The sequence below is a fragment of the Rana temporaria genome, chromosome 7 (genome assembly GCF_905171775.1).
Source record: "Rana temporaria chromosome 7, aRanTem1.1, whole genome shotgun sequence".
NCBI classification, from domain to species: domain Eukaryota; kingdom Metazoa; phylum Chordata; class Amphibia; order Anura; family Ranidae; genus Rana; species Rana temporaria.
In genome coordinates this window covers 179,531,825-179,539,215 of record NC_053495.1, presented here as the reverse complement: position 1 = coordinate 179,539,215, position 7,391 = coordinate 179,531,825, and positions in this window count along the sequence as shown.

Here is a 7,391-nt window from a genome sequence, read left to right as displayed (position 1 = left end):
GGTGCATGCCCATTCCGCTCCCTTTTGCATCCTCTTCTGCCTTGGCTTACGTTCTGGCCAGCCACCTGCCTATGGCCTCGTACACACAACCGTTTTCCTCGACAGAATCCATTAAGAAACTTGGTGGCAGAGCTTTTTTGCCGAGGAAACTGGTCGTGTGTATGTTTTTCATCGAGAAAACTGTTGTGGAAATCGACGAGAAAAAAAGAGAACAGGTTCTCTTTTTCCTCGTCGGGAGTCTCAATTTCCTTGTCGTGTTCCTTGTCGGGCTGGTTTACGACGAGAAACACGTTCATGTGTATGCTTAGAAACCTGCGCATGCTCAGAATAAATTATGAGATGGAAGCGTGCCTTCGGTAAAAGTAGGGTTTGTAATGGAGATAGCACATTTGTCACGCTGTAACAGTCTGAAAAGTGCGAATCGTCTCTCACCAAACTTTTACTTAACACGCAGTAACATGAGATTAGCAAAAGCAGCCCCAAGGGTGGTGCCAGTGGAATCAAACTTCCTCTTTATAGTGCCGTCATACCTGTTTTGTATGTCACCACATTTGAGAACGACGTGATTTTGTCTTGACAGTGTGTACGTAAATAAAGCTTGTCAAGATTCTCGACAAGCCTAACAAGGAACTCGTCGAGGAAAACAATGTTTAATTTACGACGAGTTCCTCGGTCGAGTGTACGAGACCTATCTCCTTGCCTTCCCTGGTGGAGTGATCTTCCTCCACTCCCCACCCAGTAGTAGCCAGGACCCAGAGAGTAAGACTTGACAGGCTGTAAGGTGGGCGGCAGCGGCGATGGGCAGAGAGTCGCTGATTACTAGTAAAAAAAAATATATGTCCCCGGATTTCATTTTAAAAATCTGGTCACCTTACCTGAAGTACTCTCTCCCAGAATGCCCAACAACAGGAACACTCCCACTGGCTTGTCTCTGGGGAAAGAACACTCAATAGATCCAGCCCGCTGAATTTCCAACCTTGACCTAAAATGACAGCGACACCCACGGTCAAGTGGAAAAATGCACAACACAGCTGAACTGGAACAAAAAACACAATCCCTCTCAGCTAACTACAGCTTAGATAACTCTAAATTTACATATATCGCCTACTCAATAGGAGCAGGGCGCTACAACTACAAAAGGTGTAAGGTACAAAATAAAGACATGCCCAAAATGAAAAAAGGAAGGTTGAGCATAAATTAACCCTACAGCACCACCCAGTGGCAGAACCACCAAACACATACTTCTAAGAGAGATGGTTGTTGAACTTCTGTCTATATAAATAGCATGTTAAAGGGGTTGTAAAGCCTCATGTTTTTTCACCTGAATGTAAGATGATTAGATTTTTAAAATGAAATCCAGGGACATTTTTTTTTTGGCAAATGGTAAACTATTTTATAAGCATCGTTTCCTCAAATTATATATGCAGTGTATGTGTTAATGGAATCATTGTATGATTCCATGTCCCATCTGCATCCAGAGCACCCGGCTCCGCCTCCACCTCTGTGTCCTGTCTGCAGCCAGATAGCAACCGGCTTCGCCTCCACCTTCACCTCCGTGTGCCGTCTGTAGCCAGAGCACCTAGCTCTGCCTCCACCTCCATGTCTTGTCTGAAGCCAAAGGAATTTTAGCCGGCAGGAGCGGAAATGTCGAGTGAGACACTGCCCGCGTTACAGGCGGCCAGAGATATGTCTCACAAACCGGACAGGTGGAAACCCTAAGTGCGTTTCTGCAATCCGGGAACAAAGACTATCGCAAGCTCCAAGATCTGAGTGACCTTCTCATGGAGCTGGAGTTGGCAAAGACAGACCCACGTCTACCTGGCCTAAGCTTCCTGGACACTGCTCATGGTGTCAATCCAGTGGTGTCTAAACTGCCATTCGACCTGCAAGAGAAATGGGCACAACAGCTCAAGGTACAAAAGAGACTATAACGTATCTTTTCCTCCATTCGCATATTTTTGCAGATTCATCAGTGATCAAGCCTGGATGAGAAACTATCCCAGCTTCAGTGAACCCAACTTGCCTGCTTCATCATCATTATCATCATTTTCATCAAGGTATGATAACACAGCAGCTAAGAGACTTTAATAGAGCAATATCTGTTAAAAAGACAGACATCACACCACCCGTATCCTCTCCTGCTCACCTGAGCGATTCGGGTTACAGAGATAAAGACCGTAATCGTCAGTGCCCTATTCACAAGAAGCCTCACCCCCTAAAGAAATGTGGGCTTAGGGCAAAGACGTTACAAGAGCGCATGGAGATTCTTCAGAAGCTTGGAATATGCTACAGGTGCTGTGCTTGTTATGGACATTTTACTAAAGACTGTATAGTTGTCATCAAGTGCACAGAATGCAGTAGCGACAGACATGTTGCAGTCATGCATCCGGGCCCACCCTCAGACAATTCTCAGCAGCCTCCTATCCCCAGTCCTGTCTCAAATCATGGCAGGGAGCAACAAGGTCATGCTCTAGCCACAACTAATGTTTCCTCTTCATGCACAGAAGTCTGTGGAGAAGGCTTGGATCATAAATACTGTGCTAAGATATGCCTAGTCAAGGTATACACAAAGAGCCAACCTGAGGAAGCTATTAGGATTTATGCCATAATAGATGAACAGAGCAACAGACCCCTGGTTAAGCCTAAATTTATTGAGATCTTTGGTATAGATGGACATGCATAACTGTATACTCTCAGAACCTGTTCCGGTCGTGAAGAGACCTTCGGCAGAAGGGCATATGGGTTCATGGTCTCTCATATCAATATGGGAGAGGGCATACCCCTACCAATGTTAGTTGAGTGTGACCAGATACCAGACGAAAGGGAAGAAATTTCTACTCCAGAGGCTGCATATGACCATTCTCACTTAAAGTGCTTGTAAAGCCACTGTGACAAATTGCACCTACAGGTAAGCCTAGATTAAGGCTTACCTGTAGGTGCAAGAAATATCTCCTTAACCTACATGGTTAAGGAGATACATGCAGTAAACACTGCCCCGATGTCTGGATAACAGGTCCTGAATTCCTGCTGGGTCATTCAGAGGAAACCACAGCTGATGTCTTCAGTCTTCTAGAACCTGACAAAGATCCAGAGATTCGTCCTGAAGTCAAGACCTTTGCCACTGACCTGTACCCTAACCTCCAAGTTGGAGACCTTGTTCTGCTTAAGGATCAGCAAGCTGAAAGAATCGAATGGCCTATGGAACTTATTGTACAGAGCATTTCTAGTGATGACGGTAAGGTACGCAAAGTGGAGGTAAAGGTTTCAAGACAAGGGACCGTAGAGACTTTCATCAGACCTATAAACTTGTTTGCTTACGCTGCTGGATCCTACTTGTGACTTCAAGAAGAATGTGCCTTGATCTTTAAGTGACACTTCTTTATGCCTTATTGCAGTTATTATTATTGCATATATATGCATGTTCTTTTATGTCTTTCAGATTTTCAAGACATCAAGGCAAATTACACTGTTTGTTGATTGCAGTTGCATCGTTGCACCGTTCTGATGTATATAGTGACATTTACAATGCCAGACGGGGAGTGTGCTGCCCAATAGGCATATGATTTGTTATATATACATATTGTTTCTCAACCATTTTCTATGTACTTTATGTTTTGTTTACATGCTGCCATCTAGTGACCTTTTGTGGTAATGCACAGTTTTCTGTATTTCTTTTGTCTGATCTATGACACACTTCCTTTCTGTGTAATGCTCCACCCTTCTTGTTGAGTTTGGTACTTCCTGTCTAATGGACACAGCTTAACAGGCCTCATGTAACATGGGCACATGTATTCTGCATAAGTAAGCTACAGACAGTATCATCTTTTGACTGCACAATACTACAACCTGTTCATCTGCTGTAACCTGTCATCTGATGTATTCTGATGTTTTGGATTAAAGCAACTTCTGCAAATAGAATCGGTATTGGTGAGTTCGAGCTATCTGATAAAGATTGTCCTCAGTGATTATATTTGCTTATACAGGCCAGGCATAGAGGTGAAAAAGAGAAAATCAAGGAGGGCGCACCAACCTAGTGTGATACTGTATAAAAAGGTTTTATTAAATGTATTAAAACAATGGTTATACTCACAAAATGAGTTGTAAAACGCGCTTTGACAAACAGTACAGCTGGTACGCAGCAACGCCAGAAGAACACGGTGACAACACAGATCAAGTAGTATCTGACCGGTGGTATTGCTGACGCGTTTCAGGGGTGTGCCCCTTTCCTCAGAGCCTTGGTGGTCTGTAGTTGCCCCCTCATACTGAAACCGTCAGGTATTTATACACACATGGGCATGTGCAGAGGTGCCCGGACCATAGGCCATCTCCCACTTGCCAGACCCGCCCATTTCGCCTTTGCCACTCCTGTCCCATAGGGTGTGGCCGGGGAGTCCCCCTACTGCGAGACAGTTGCGTGGATGTGTCTCTCACAAGAGTCAACCCTATTGGTTAATGAGAGCCCTTTTGGAATAATTGCATAAATGTACATGTGCATAGATGGAAATATGCGTGTGTATGGCGACACCCACTTTTCTGCCTATTACCAGGGGGTGGGAAGGCCAGGGCACTGGACCAGTGATCAGGCCATTGCATGTAGCTGATACACATACACATATAGCTCACCTTGCCGAGCAGGGGATTGCAGTCCTCTTCCTTGTGGTTGCGCCACGGCCAAACCCCACATACAGCATCCTCCTCTCTCCCCATAGGCGTGCACTTTAGCAGGAAGTAGATGCGTTCCAGCCCTCGCCATGGATGGGCTGGAACGTCACTTCCTCTCGTGCGCATGCGCACAAAATGCGGCGCACAGCGCGCAGCGCTTGTTCCTGCCGCAAAACCGGAAGGGCGGGTGTGTGTGTGTTCTACCCACTCCCTCTAGTTTATCCAGATGTTTTACCGCGTATGGTACACAAAAACAAGACGCCCAGATACGTTATTATGGGTGGGGGGGGATGGGGCTAAACACAAGCTGGCCATTGCTACTCTAAAAATTATTAATATAGCCCATACCTATATTGCCAAAGGGAGATTACCTAGTATCTTAGACTGCAGTACTCCCTCTAGTGGTGAAAATGGGGAATTGTCTGACAAGATGCGGGAACCCCAGCACCACGGTCTCTGAATGCTTTCTCTACACATGCTCATACGTGCAAAACCCCGAAAATATATGCGATGGGTTAGGTGCACATATCTCCATATATATATATATATATATATATATATATATATATATATATACGCCCACATACATATAGTGTATGCATATGGGAATACATACACGAACATACATATAAAACCTGTAAAAACATACAATTGTAGTCAAGCTAGATCAAATGGTATCCTACACTAGATTAATATGACATATTTTGATGGCCCAACTTTTGCTGCTCTACCAGACCTAGGCAGAAAATATATAAGGTTAGTAATAATAATAATAATAATGGTCTAGTGTGGCCATATGATCTAGTTGTAGGTATAGATTAAAAATTCAAACCACATAAAAATGCATAGATAAACGCACATACATACATATACACATATATATGTACATCTCTCCCCATGCATATTCATGATCATATGTGCACGTATATGCAACATAAATATATAAAAACAAAAAAGTAAATAATCAATAAATAATTAGTAATATGAGAATATGCACATATGATAGGCCCTATATAATATATTATGAAGTAATAAAATCACAGTAGTAGTACTAATGCTAGTGTTAAAAATCCACATTTTACTATAACCCACTGCGTACCAGACCCGCATATCTCGTGCGTAGATCCGAGGCATCACGGCTCTGTAAGGAGACTACTGACCACCTACATAAACCCAATGAGGCACAATGGGGTAATAAAATTGTTACAACCTCCCTCCACATTATTCTAGTAAATACACAAAGCTCCTTACCATAAGGGATGGCTCCATAAAGGACCCTCTTGGGCCCGATGGTAAGCAGCTCCATCGTGCCCAGCATGACATGTTGGCAGCCATCAGGCCTAACACAAGCAGCACCCCCCTTGGAATGAGGTATGGCCATGGTCTGGGAGGCAAAACAGCCTCATACCAGGTAAGCCAGGACCAATGGCCACACTTCATTTCTATGTGCTCCCTGTTACTCTAATGTGTTTGATCACACTATATTGTGTAGCTCTATCTCTTCATTCAAACCTTGCGGGGCCATGGTACCCAAGGTGAAAATCCAAAAGGCCTCTCTCTTACAAAGAATTTGGTATTTCTTACCACTGTCCAGAGTACTTAGAATGGCTTCTATGCCAAACACTTTAAGACCGTCCACTTTGCTGTCGTGGACTTCCTTAAAGCGGTAGTTCACCCCCCCCCCCCGACACATTTTACCATCGAGACAGGCATTGTAGCGCGAGCTACAGTATGCCTGTCCCGATTTTTTTAACCCCGTACTCACCTTGTAGTCGTCCATCGTAGATTCCGGCTCCCGCGGGGAATGGGCGTGCCTATGGAGAGGGAGGATGATTGATGGCCGGCCCTGGCACGTCACTCTCCCCGAAGACAGCCGGAGTAGGTCTCGGCTCTTCACGGCGCCTGCGCACAGGCTATGCGCACGCGTCGTGAAGACCAAGCCTATTTCGGCTATTTCCGGAGAAGCGTGACGCGCCAGAGCCGGCCGTCAATCATCCTCCGTCTCCATAGGCACGCCCATTCCCCGGAATCTTCGATGGACGACTACAAGGTGAGTACGGCGGTAAAAAATTCGGGACAGGCATACTGTAGCTCGCGCTACAATGCCTGATTTTAAGGTAAAATAAAAAAAAAAAAAAATTCCCGTCGATAGGGTGAACCCCCGCTTTAAAGTGTCTAGGTCAGTGATTCTTAACCTGGGTTCGATCGAACCCCAGGGGTTCGGTGAGTGAGTCTTGGGGGTTCGGCGGAGGTCACACAGGGCCGCCGGTGCAAGGCAGGGGTGGACGGGTGCCCTGGGCGATACTATTTTGTATAGGAGGGGGGCGCAGCTGCAGGTGAAGCTCTGCCGTGGCCAGCGGCACTGTACAAATTGTGTGCCGAGTGCACTCCTGCATCTGGGACGTCACTCCACTCACGGCCGGAAGGGGGGGACTCGGAGCGTGCGCAGAGAGCTGTGTGTCGGCGCTGCCTGTGACGAGTTAGAGAAACAAGGACTAGTCTTGAGAAGCCTGCTTGACTAGTGGAATTTGAACCTAGCAGACAGTGTGCTAAAAAAGACTACTGAACTTGTTTAAAAGTAAGTAGAACCTGTTAAGAGCATATAGATAAATGGCTGGATTGGGGGGAGGGGAGGAGGCTGACTGAGGTGAGGTGACCAGCACTTTATTAATATAAAATGGTAGAGAAAAAAATGTTTTTGTGTTATTTTAAATGAGCCTTCTCTGACT